The 12,758-nt window shown below is 41.2% G+C and overlaps 1 protein-coding gene across 1 annotated transcript in view; it reads left to right on the top strand.

Moving 5' to 3' along the window:
* The first annotated feature begins 1,481 nt into the window (after nucleotides 1–1,481).
* Nucleotides 1,482–12,758, top strand: part of LOC136874544 (uncharacterized) — a 99,582-nt gene continuing 88,305 nt past the window's right edge. Inside the window, exon 1 of the mRNA XM_068227929.1 lies at nucleotides 1,482–1,566. The gene's annotated coding sequence lies outside the window, so the exon portion shown is untranslated. The remainder of the gene's footprint in view (nucleotides 1,567–12,758) is intronic.

The raw sequence follows: 12,758 nt of genomic DNA, 5'->3' as shown, positions 1-12,758 counted from the left end.
TTCTTTGGATTCTGAAGAAGAAATAGATTAGGTCTTCAAAGGTTGTATTCAAAATGAAGACCACCAGCTTCGACACAAGCTTCCAGTCTGTCATGTAGGCAGCAGTAATACGTCATTTGATATCATCTTGCGTAATCGGCATGTCCTTGTAAACAGTGTTTTTTATATTTCCCCAGAGCAAAACCTAAAGGAATCAAATCTGGTGAACGGGCCGGCCAAAGTGCAGGTCCTCTTCGTCCAATCCAATGACTTGGAAACAATCGGTGAAGACAAGCTGTGCAATATGCGCTCGAGAGCCATCATGCTGATACCACGTGTTCCTCGTAGTCTGCAGTGGAACGTCTCCTAACATCTGTGCAAGTTCGTTTGTTGGAAGGTTGAGATACATTTGGTAATCTGGTGTTCCTTCTATGAAAAAAAAAAGGCCTATGAGTTGACGGTTCACTATTACTCACCACACATTTAGGAAAAGGCTAGGAAAGCAACAGATAGGGTATCTGCCACCTGGGCGACTGCCCTAAATGCAGATCAGTATTGATTGATTTGATTAACACATTTAAATCCATGGACGCTCTCGTTCCACCTGACAAAGCCAATGGAGATTCTTTACGTGCCAATAGTGCATGTTTCGTATGTTTACTTGGCCATGATTTGTAAATGTTGCTTCATCACTAAACAAGATACATGATCAATTTGGCGAATCCTGTTTTAATGCCCATCTTCAAAAGTTAACACGATTATGAAAATCGTTTCCACTCAGCTCTTGTTGGAGAGCGACATGATACGGATGGAGCACATGACGGTGGATAATGTGTACTACTTCTTCGTGCGATTGTACGGGAATTACAGCAACAGCAGCTAGAACATTAATTTCACCTTCTTGTCTAGTCACTCGTTTCTTTCTGTTACGTATTCTAGGTGTTACACTTTCAGTTTCACATAATTGACTGAAGAGGTTCACAAATAATTTCCAAGGTGGGTAACGTCTATGGGGATATCATTCCGCGTACTGAGCACAAGAACGAACAGCATTCTTCCTACATTCTCCATACACCATTAAAATATTGGCTTATTCAGCATTGGTAAGGAACATCTTCCACCACGTCCTTCTTCTTGAACTATCACAAAGTAACTGACAAGGAAGTCGTAATGCAAACAGTGTACTGTGAAAGAAAGAAACGTAAGAACATTATAACCATTTACCCTAGATTTATTTTCTTAATGTCAGTATGAATTATTCAATGTGAAAACATGTATATCTTTAAATAACACACATTCTAATGTAATTATTAAAATCTGTGTGTGGGCTACAAACTATGAGCCCTTCGTTACCCTTCGTTTTTGTGAAAACAGAACATCAATAGCAAGTTCCATTTCAGAAATATTTGGGGTGCAAGTTGTAAGTGATTCACCCTGTATTGCAAAGTTATCTGATTAATAGGTTTGTTATGTTATTCTCATTTACAGGCAGCGTTCGGTACCAACCCCATAGCCGCCGGAGCTCCTGCAAAAGAATGTGACTCTTTCATATTCGATATGACAACTTCGAATGCGTCCATGGGAAAGGTAAGTTAATGAATTCCTTTAAATATTGGAATCTGACTTTTAGTGGTAATGAATGGTAATTAATGAAACAAAAACCTGTGACGTTCATCTATTGCAAACCAAACCAAACCCCATGGCACTACAGCCCTTGAAGGGCCTTGGCCTACCAAGCGACCGCTGCTCAGCCCAAAGGCCTGCAGATTACGAGGTGTCGTGTGGTCAGCATGACGAATCCTCTCGGCCGTTATTCTTGGCTTTCTACACCGGTTCATCTATTGCAGTTGGTTCAAAAATAAACCCGTGTCCTCACCCCGAGGTGACGCAGCTCTTTTTTTGGGCACATCCTCAATGGAGCTGAACTGCATGAACTTTTTCAACTACATACCAACCTTCCAGTCGATCTTTCACTTTTGGCAGTGCCTGGAATCGAACCCGGGCCTCAGAGGTCCGCAGCTAGTAGTACTAACGTTTTCACTACGGAAGTAGACATTGCAGTGGGTGGACATATCCGACAGGTGCCAATAAAATATTTGATCGAGCGGGTGTCTGCACAGTTTGGGTCACGTAATTGTGAGCTTGCATTCGTAAAACAGTGGGCTCGAACCCCACTATCGGCAGCCCTGAATACGGTTTCGCGTTGTTTCCCACTTTCGTAGCAGGCAAATGCCGGGACTGTACTTCAATTAATGACACGGCCGCTTCCTTCCCACTTCTAGCTCTTTCCTATCCCATCATTGCCATAAGACCTAGCTGTGTCGGTGCAACGTAAAGCAAATTGTAAAATGTTAAAAACAGATTGGACAGTTACCTACCATGCGCCGTATTCCTGTCTTCGCTGGTCAGCTGATGTTCTTATATGGTTTTCAAGTTGAGAGCGATTGCTGAAACATCAGCTAGCATTTACTCCATTTGCTTGTGCCAAGCTCCTTACTTTCGTTTCTCCTATGTGACCTCTGTTGGCCAGTTTTTAATCTCCCCTTGCCCCGATGATATTACATTTGTGAGTCTTTTGAAATCTTTCATTTCCATGCTTATTATGACACTTTGCTTTAGGAGTTTCTCTCCCCTTCTCTGATTGTTTCATTCTTCGAAATGTCGGTTCTCTTCCTTTGTTGCCTATGGTTAGAGTCAAAAGATGGTTCCTCTTTTCTTGGTAACAGTATCGCCTTCTACTATGACTGCGCTAACATGCATACCACGGCGCAGCGAGGGATCCAGTCGGCCGTGATGCATACGTACATAGTTACTAGCTCAGGCGCTTGGAGCGCTGAGAACCTGGCATTAGTCTGCTTGACGAGACTAGCACGGTGATCATAATGCTAAGAGTGCTGATGACGTAATTTTAGCCTGTGTTTACCTTATCTGGTTTGGTTTTTTGGCCGTGAACCGTCTTAATGTTTATGTACACAGTATGGTTTAATGCCTGCGTGCCTTTATGTAAGAGCAAAAGCAAATCGGGAATGCGATTTCGTTTCATGAACTTCAACTGAACGAACAACAATGTCACGAATGGCTAAATTTTATTTCAAGGAAGGATTTCTCGCCGAATTTCAATTCGAGATAATCGAAACTGTACGTTCACCACACCCAGTAAATCCACACTTTCATGCTACGTAGAAAATATAAACTGAGACTGGAATTACACTCTTAGTAAATGAGCGCACCTTAGCAGAAACTCGACGCCTAAAAGAAGCAGACAGATTGTGTTAATTGGTAGTCGATGAAATGTCCATCGAACAGCAGGTGTTATATGACAAACTCGACACCGTCTTTGGACAGAAAGACAAAGTAGAAATCCAATTATCCTGGCGAATAACTTTCTCTGTCTTTTTTAAAAAAAAATCTGGTGTGATTACAAAATACAGGCTACCAGCAATACGTTTTCTTCTCTAGGAAGGCTTTCAGGTACAGATCTACATACTTTAACACTCACAACAATAAAGGAAGTCGAATACCATTCATATAATATATATGCGCATGAATTTGTTAATGCAGGTCTCACCATCAAATACATGTTATCAATAAAGAAATGGATCGACTTACATGACGCCAGAAGTAAAAATGTATCAACATTGCAACCGTACAAGATGCATTTCTTCAGCTTGAATAACGAGAGATTGCATTGGGTAGAAAACTATTTTCCCCAGTATTGTACCTGAGGGAACTTAAGACCGCCAGTGAGAAATCCGGAAAGCAATTCCTTAGTAAGGAGACGTATAAGATCATTCTGTCAACTTCTGCATCAACAGTGGATTGTGTCGAGTATATTCCTTCTTCAGACAGGGTTTAATTGCGTTTTGACCCGAGCATTCAATTGTGTCTCTATAGAGATGTTTTTTGGCGCCCTGCGACAAATGTCGGGCATCCTCAGTTTCAACCGCTTTTTGGCTTGGCGATTCCTGCAAGCAGTAACGTGTAGGTGGAGTTTAGCACTTCTGTGATCGGAAATGCCAAAGAGATTCTTCCAAACACGGCCCAATGTCAGCGCAATGCAGCACATATACTAGATCATGTCATGTGTATCCTTGAGGATCTGCACGAATCCCCTGGTAAGTTATTTCTATGCTGACAGTAGGTAATATTGCACAATAACTATTTCTTTATTCTAGCCTTCTGGTCCCAACTTGGCAGGTTCGATCCTGGATCACTCTGATTGTATTCGAAGATGCTCAAATACGACGGGCTCGTGTCGGTTGATTTACCGGCACGCAAAAGAACTTCTGCGGAACTAAATTCAGCCACCTCGGCTTCTCCGAAAACCGGAAAAGTAGTACGGGGACGTAAAGCCAATAATATTATTATCACTTTTTCATTATTGGTCTAAGACACGGTTTAAAATCCCACAGTTCTCTTTTTTGCCGCTCTTTTCTACCTCTCTATGAAGTTACTATCTTTGTATGTTGAGTGCTCAGCCCGGAGGCTGGTTTGGATCTAACAGCGCCGCCATCAGCTGTCAGATATAGCGCAGGTGTCGCTGAAGAGGCGTACTAGGGAAATGAAGAGCGAGGTGGTTTACCGTTACTTTCCTCACTGAGCCAGTAGCAGTCTGCCAAGCCCACTGAAATTCTCGCACCAACCGACCCTATGAGCGACGTTTACACATCTGTCGTATATGAGAGGTTTTGTTGTTCGAAAAACACTCCTGGAAGCCAAGTGTGACAGCTGCTAGATTCCAGTAACAAGACGAAGGTGTTCATCAGCGCTAATGGACGAATTAATAAAGGAGATGAAAACGGGAGGCTGCAGTACCCATCTAATTTGCTGCTGTGGGTTTTGAAAGTTATTCATGATTTTGTATTGAAAGCACAACCATGTGTGCATAAACATTCTGGTGCGTTTATGTGTGACTGTTTAGTGCCTATTTTGAGGGATTCTCTTCACTTCAGTTGTCTTGAAATCGGACATCCACAGTTATTGAGTGAAATTATTTGCGAGTGTGCTATTTCTGTATTCTTAAATAACATAACCACATCAACAGCAGAGATCTTTAAAAGACCGAAATATTTGAACGTGAGAACGCGAAACCCTTACTCAGAAAGTTATTACGCTTTTTCCGCTGGGCCTTAAACCATGGACTCCACCATCGCTGCAATGATCCCGTCGTCCTGTGGAGTTGCCATGTTCACGACGCCGGAGCCGACATCACTGCTTGCTGGCTTCACCCGTGCCTCCGGAGCTGTCGTAATTTCAAACGGCGCACTCGCTTTTTCCGCTGAGCCTTGAACTACGGACTCCACAACCGCAAGCATCACTTCGGACTGCTTCCCGTCTGGTTCGTTTTTGTCCGGCACGGCGTCAGTGATCCCTTCGTTGCCCAAACAATTGATTTGATTCTTTATTTCTTGAGTCTGGGCCTTGATTTGTTTTGTCTCGGCCCGGATTTTGTTGGTCTCGGCCTGAATCCAAACAGAAAGCTGTGCAAACGTAATATTTACCCGGTCGTTGGTTTCTTCCTCCGAGGTGACTTCGAAGTCGAAACTGTCTGGGTCCTCTCCGTTGTCTATCAAATCCTGGCGTAGCATCTCTTGTAAGTTCGCTTTTCTTCCAGCCTTCGGTAAACCTCGGGATGTCAGCGCTTTCCGTAACACCAGTAAGCTCATTTGGTCGATCTTCATTGCTGAGTCTTGAAGTATCCTGTCACGGTCGCCAATTTATCGTTCTACGTTGCGATTTTATTTGACGTAAATAAATATCACACGAGAACACGTTCACTTCCTTATATAAATTACTTTATTTACACTGTACGTCACAACACACAGTTTTACACAGTAGCAATGACACCATATACAACACTCAATAGCGGAGTACCCTGAAGTCGATTCTGTCAAGTACAGATATCAGCAACACTGACGCGCGCACTATAACATACTTTCTTGAATTCCCCGCCTCACTCACTTACTCGAGTCCAATGATCTGACTCACTCCACCTCGGAGCCCAACAGTCACTCCTTGTCCATCACTTGCCTGAGTCCCAAGAACCAAGATATGCGAACTTAGAACTGAGAACTGCCTTAACTGACTGACAGCTCGATATTTATACCATTCGATCGACCATCTAGAACGATCGACTTCTGGAAGAGTTCTTACAACACTCTAATGAAACACACTCGAAACATCGATCGACTAGCTAGTCGAATGGGTACTCGAAGTTTCCTTCCGTATTTCAAAATGTACATGGAAATATCTACAACATTCGTAATGTCTCTACATGTATCTGGATACTAAAAGCTTACAGTAAGTTTCCAGAACCTTTCACCTATACCAAATTATAGTACAATAAGTCTAACATACAAACATTATGGAATTTTCTACCGTTTTCGACCATATAGATTTTTAGGTTATACAATACGTAGTTGAGGTTATACAAAGTTATACTACATATTTACAGAGAAACCATATACTAGTCATGTTTAACACTTAATAAAAAGATAATTTAGCATTAAATAAACTATGATTAAACATAATAATTGAAGGTTTTACAGCAATTACGATGTCGTACCTACGACAACTGAAGCTCAACATAACTAGGGAATCGAATACTATTTTTGCTCTTTTGTCCTTTAGCCATTCAGCCCGTTTGCTCTTTTGCCTTTATGCGGTCGCTCAGCTCCAAGATCTAAGGTCGCCTTTCAGCGTTACGCTCCTATGAATAAAGCATAGTATTAAGTCTTATACCATCTTCCTTGTCCCATGTGTAGCAACCATCTTGTTCCAAGTTGAGCTTCCAATGTTATAGCTCCTATGAATAAAGCAATATTAATTCTTACATCATCTTCCTAGTCCCATGTGTAGCTGTCATCTCGTTTCGAGTTCATCTTCCAACGTTACAGCTCCGGTGAATAAAGCACGTGTATTAAGCCTTACTCCATCTCCCTAGTCCCATGTGTAGCCGCCATGTCGTCCCAAGTCCGGGGAAGTTAAGTTAGTTTATCGCGTGATCAGTGGAAGATTAAGCCCGCACTTTCAGCCGGGGTGTAGGGAAGGGCAACGGGTTAGGTTACATCTGGTCAGCGTAAGGTTAAGTGTGCACTTTTATGTGGTTAGTTTGGGTATCGAACTTAAATTCTGTTAATTTAAGCTTACACTCTTTTGCGCCATTGTTATACTGTGGTTAGGACGAAATTCTGACTAATATTCGTTTAGTAAATTGTTTTCATCTACGTATGCTATAATCTACTTAGCCCGCCTGATGGTTATGATCGTTAAGGCGTCATGTCCATATGGTCTGACACCGTGGTTAGCCGATTCGAGTCCCGCTGGTCGAAAACATTTCCACCAACCGAATATTGGCCGACAGTGTAGAAGAGGTGGTAGTATACAAATTTCTAATAACTAGATTGCGTTCCAAAAGTCTGGATTTAATTCCAAACCTCTCCTCAGTGTTCATATGGAGTGAGGGCATACGCCGCTGTTGATGGTGATTCGTCCGTCGGATGGAGACGTAAAGCTTTGAGCACACCTCTTGGTATTATGTGACAGTAGTAGTCTGCGTGCCGACGCAGGGTTTCACACTCTCCCTACCTCATTATCATCATCCCACATCCAGACACAAAGGTCACTCATGGGCGTCAAATAAAGAGACCTGCACCAGGCGATCCGAACATAACCTCGGACACTCCTGGCACTAAAAGCTGTAGGATATGTAAATAATCTGTTTATGAACTAATGTTTTAGGGGGGGAAAATAACAGAAAAGGTAATAAGCATATAGGTCAGAAACCTTCAGGTAAAGCAGGATTCTTGTTGTAGGTCTTTTTTTTTACCGGTGGCAGACTTATAATAGCTTACTTTCTCTGGGTAGGAAAGTCGTAAGTGATGAATTTATTATGAGCGTTAATGTAGGAAGGATAACACCTAGAATATTGTTGAACTTCTTAAAAATAATACCATCACAGCCAGTAGAACGCGAGCTGATAGACAGGAAGACTTGGTTCACTTGAGGGGGTGATACATGAGAGAAATGTAGTCGTTCAATATTTGGTTTCCAATCACACTTAATTTCATTATTTTTGACATGAATATGTCTAACGCGACAAAATGTGTGATGGAAGTGACGTCACTTTAGTTGTTACCGTAGACCTTGGTCTCCAAAGATGCTTTGTGAAATGATGCAAATAAATAGTTCGTTATCAGTATTTGAGTTTCATTTCTTGAAAGACATATTCATGTCATTAGCTTTACGCAACTGAAGAGTTAATTTATTAATTAATTAATTTATTTATTTATTTATTTATTTATTTATTTATTTATTTCATGTATAGGCCTATATATTATCTTTTTGTGTAAGAAATCTAATTTCCTCATCGGAAACTTAGAATTTCCATTGTGATTTACTCAAAACACTGTTCTTTTTTTTTTGTTACCTTTTTTGTATAGGACTCTTGTCGCAAAGTGGGTATTGAGATTCTTAATATCTATGCTAATAATAAGTTTGTTGCTTTCAGCTATGTCATTGGATTTTAGCGGAGTTTGGGCGACTCACTTGTTTAACTTTTGTTTTTGTAAGGCTCAAAATTGACGGTTGAACTATCTTTACAGTGGATTTTATAGGCCCTATCTGTTCACGTATGTACTTGTATAGCCAAGGAGCTGCTGAGTGATTGACCTGTGTTGCATTCAGTGGGGTGTGTCTATCATACAGTGAAAGCAGACGGTAACACGTGATGAACTGTTAAAGTTACCATATTTCTGTATCATGAAATCAGGACATCAGTCAAGCAAAGAGAGAGAGAGTGGATATACTGTAGATAAGGAAGAAAGAATATACACATATATATTAAATTTTATATACGTAAGTACGTATATAACCATGTAAGGAAACCTACATATTGATGTGCTACACTTCGACTGTGGTTACTGGTAATTATGTGAAGGATGAATCTTTCTTAGAACATCCTTTTTACCGCACAACATTTTATAGAAATCGATACATGTGTAATCAAAGGTGGCCTTGTTGATTTAAGGGTTTGTGCTGACAGATAAGTTTTGTAACTTGTCTAGAAACTATTCATGACTGAAGACACCCGTTGGGTTGGGGGGTTGATTCCGGGTAAATAAAGAAGAAAATCAACTAGTTTAAGAATATTTTGAGTATGGCACATTATTGACATTAAAATGGGAAATTATTTCCAACCAGCATTCACCTGGCGAATTTATTTTAGAACTCCAATTTACCAATATTTCTGATGTCACATGCTATTTAACATGTACATATTCGTCATACAAAGTATAGAGCACTCTCATCTGTTGTCAATGAAGGCACAACTTCCCGTATGAAAGCGTACGTATTCCCTCCTAGCAGGTGATCCGAACTAAAATATTTCATATTTTCGAAGGGTAAAACCTATTTACTTAAATATTCCTCTGCAGTTTGGTAAAATATATAGAAATATTGCTTAAATTTTGCAACTGTTGGTGTAAATATCTCTCTTTCGAGTTGCAAAGGTATCTTTCTAACACCCGACGTAATAAAGCAAGTAGGTGGGCTGTGCGGACTCTAGATCAAGCGCTGACTGGCTGTTGGGTGTGTGACGCAACAACGCAGGATATTTGAAAAATGCGCGACGCCATGGTGCTTGACGTCACAGCACGGACGATTTGAAAAGTGGGCGGAAGACTACGTATGCAAAATCAAAGATTTCAGGCTTGGATTCGATCCCAGTCTAAAACTCACAAGGGCGCTAACCTTACAGACCTAAATTCGATAGCCAGTTTATCTGCATAAGAATGCAAGCTTAACCTTACAGGTTAACCTAGGTAACTGCTATACTAGGCAAATACTCTTACAGGGCTACCTCTGGAGAGCTACCTCAGGGGCTCACAACTTCACTTAGGACCTATTGGTCTTATCGGACTCTGGAGAGTTGCATGGACCACTGGGCATGAAGGCTGCTATAATTACTATTATGAGGGTTACTCTGGGCAGCTAACTCAGGGGCTCACAACTTCTAATTTAGGATAATTGGTCTTATCAGACTAACTATGAGGATATGACGCAAGGGCTACTAGACAAAATGGCTCATGTACGTTACTCCTATGGGGCTAACTCTGAAGAGCTACCTTAGGGGCTCACAACATACAACGTAGGACCTATTGATCTTATCGGACTAACTATGGAGAGGTAATGTAAAGGCTACTAGGCAAGATAGCTGCTATACATTACTCTTATGGGACTAAATTTGGAGAGCTACCTCAGGGGCTCACAGAATGTAACTTATGAACTATTGGTCCTATCGAACTAACTCTGGAGAACTGACGAAAAAGCTACATATTACTCCGGAGAGCTACCTCAGGGTCTCACAACTTGTATGTAACTTTAGACTTATTGGTGTAATCGGATTAGCTTTTTGGGAACTGACATAAGGGCTGCTAGAAAAGATGACTGTTATAGACCTACATTACTCTTATGGAACAACTCTGGAAAGCAACCCCAGGGTTCACAGCGTGTAACTTAGGATCAAATGGCCTTATTGGAATAACTTTGGAGAGCTGACGCAAGAGCTACTAGGCAAGATAACTGCTATACGTTGTTCTTGTGGGACTATCTCTGGGGAGCTATCTCAGGGACTCACAACTTGTAACTTAGGGCCTCTTCGTTTTATCGGACTAACTCTGGGGACCTAATGCAAGGACTACTAGGCTAGCTGAATGCTATACATTACTTTTATGGGACTGATTCTGGAGAGCTACCTCAGGGGCTCATAACTTGTAACTTAGGACATAATGGTCCTATCGGACTAACTCTGGAGGGTTGACCCAAGGACTACTGGGCAAGATAGCTGGTATACATTTCTCTTATGAGGCTAACTCTGGATAGCTACCTCAGTGGCTCACAACTTGTAACTTAGGACGTATTATTCTTATCAGACTAACTATGGGAAGCTGACGTAAGGGCTACCAGGCAATACCACTAAATCTTAGAATTCAGTAAGGGAGGGAGTTGCGGTCATTGAAGTGTTACCAAGTTAGAAGCATGAGGAACGAACCTCGGCAGACAAGGAGGTTTCATATTTCGCAAACCTCATATCCTTACATATCAAAATCAATCATCAATGATCTGCATTTAGGGCTGACGTCTAGGTGGCAGATTCCCTATCAGTTGTATACCTAGCTTTCCTTTAAATATTTTCAAATAACTTGGAAATGTAACGAACATTTCCCTTGGTAATTTATTGCAATCCATTACTCATCATCTTATAAATGAATATTTGTCTCGATTATGGGAAGAAAAAAGTTCATATGAACGTGGAATCTATACCAAACGGTTGTCGAGAAAGACATGTTTGAATGTAAACGGTTTGTTTTATTGTAGACAATATTTCAACTTTGTTTCTCGATCAGTATATGGTGTATTATGATGGATGCCAAGCGATGGACGTATGGCTGGGGCAGAGCAACTGCGATTTTAGCAACGTGTTTTGTCAGAACTACTCGAGAACTTTCCTTTGGCTACACGACTTGGTATCGTCAGCATGACGGAACCATTCTTCATTACTGGCATTGGTTAGTGGAGCATAATAATCGTTGGATTGGTCGTAACAGTATGTTTCCCCTGCACATTAGTGAACAATAGAATGCTAAAAATGCACATTACTCTGCAGGAGTAACCTTCCTTGCTAAATTTAGACATGCTGAGTAGTGAGAAAACGGCTGAAGAGAATATAGGCTAATGAAACTGTTGCAATTGGGTAACTTGAAATTCCTTACTTTCCTGAGTTTCATTTTCTAGCTGACTAAGCCAGCTTGGAGTACAGCTGGCACTTTCTACTAGTTTTCCTGGTCAGTACTATAACTCAATGGAGTTGCCTTTCTTACAGTATATATCTTATGATTAATAAAATCTAGAACGATATTTGCAATATTTAGTTTACCTGAATTGTTTAGATGAAGGCCATGCTTTGTGTAACAGTGTCTCTCAAAACTGCTGCATTCAATTACCTGAGTATTACGAAAATGTTTACAAATTTTCACCATATCTGTATTAACTTTGTCCACTTCAATGTTCACACACGAGTCTCTACTCAAATCATGTCTGTGGAGCACGCTGACTTACACTAACATCGTTGTAGTGAAGATTTGCTGTGTCGATTGTTTGATTGGTAAACGTTCTTTGGTATCTTCTCTGTTATAAAATGGCGGGCATCTGGTTAGGGCAGCTTGCCTCACGTTGTCATATCTTGGAAAGAAGTTTATTCCGCACTGCCTTGGGAATCTGTCTTTGTGCACGACCTAGTACACTAGTACATTTAAATTGAGCAATGACATTCTTAGAGTCGTTGTGAGCTACGTCGTTCGTCCCGCCGATGACCACTAACCTACTGCATCACGACTTCCAGATTTCTTGCTGCCTGCTCCGTGTTTTCCAGTACCGGTACCTTCTTGATTGGGGCCCCAGGATAGATGACTGCCGATGCTGCAATATCTTCATTGTTCATTTCCTTCGCAATTCCCCTCGCCTGGCTATCACCAAATATAAGAATGTTCGACACTTTCGCCGGTGCACTGTATGGGATTTTAGGCCTAACTTTGCCGCGTCTCGTAACGGAGTTTGTGCTATACGTTTGACCGCTTCCCATACGGATAAGTCCTTGCGTATCGCTTACTTCCCTCAGGGCTGAAAATCTATTTTTGGTATCAATTACAAAGTTTTCCTTATTTAACTGTAAATTCTCCGCTTTTAATGCTTGTAAATCCTGTTGCAATAAAGAGAGAATT

Source organism: Anabrus simplex, chromosome 5 (genome assembly GCF_040414725.1).
Source record: "Anabrus simplex isolate iqAnaSimp1 chromosome 5, ASM4041472v1, whole genome shotgun sequence".
Lineage (NCBI taxonomy): Eukaryota > Metazoa > Arthropoda > Insecta > Orthoptera > Tettigoniidae > Anabrus > Anabrus simplex.
Note: the sequence above shows the minus strand (reverse complement) of the source record. Positions and strands in the feature narration are given on the sequence as shown.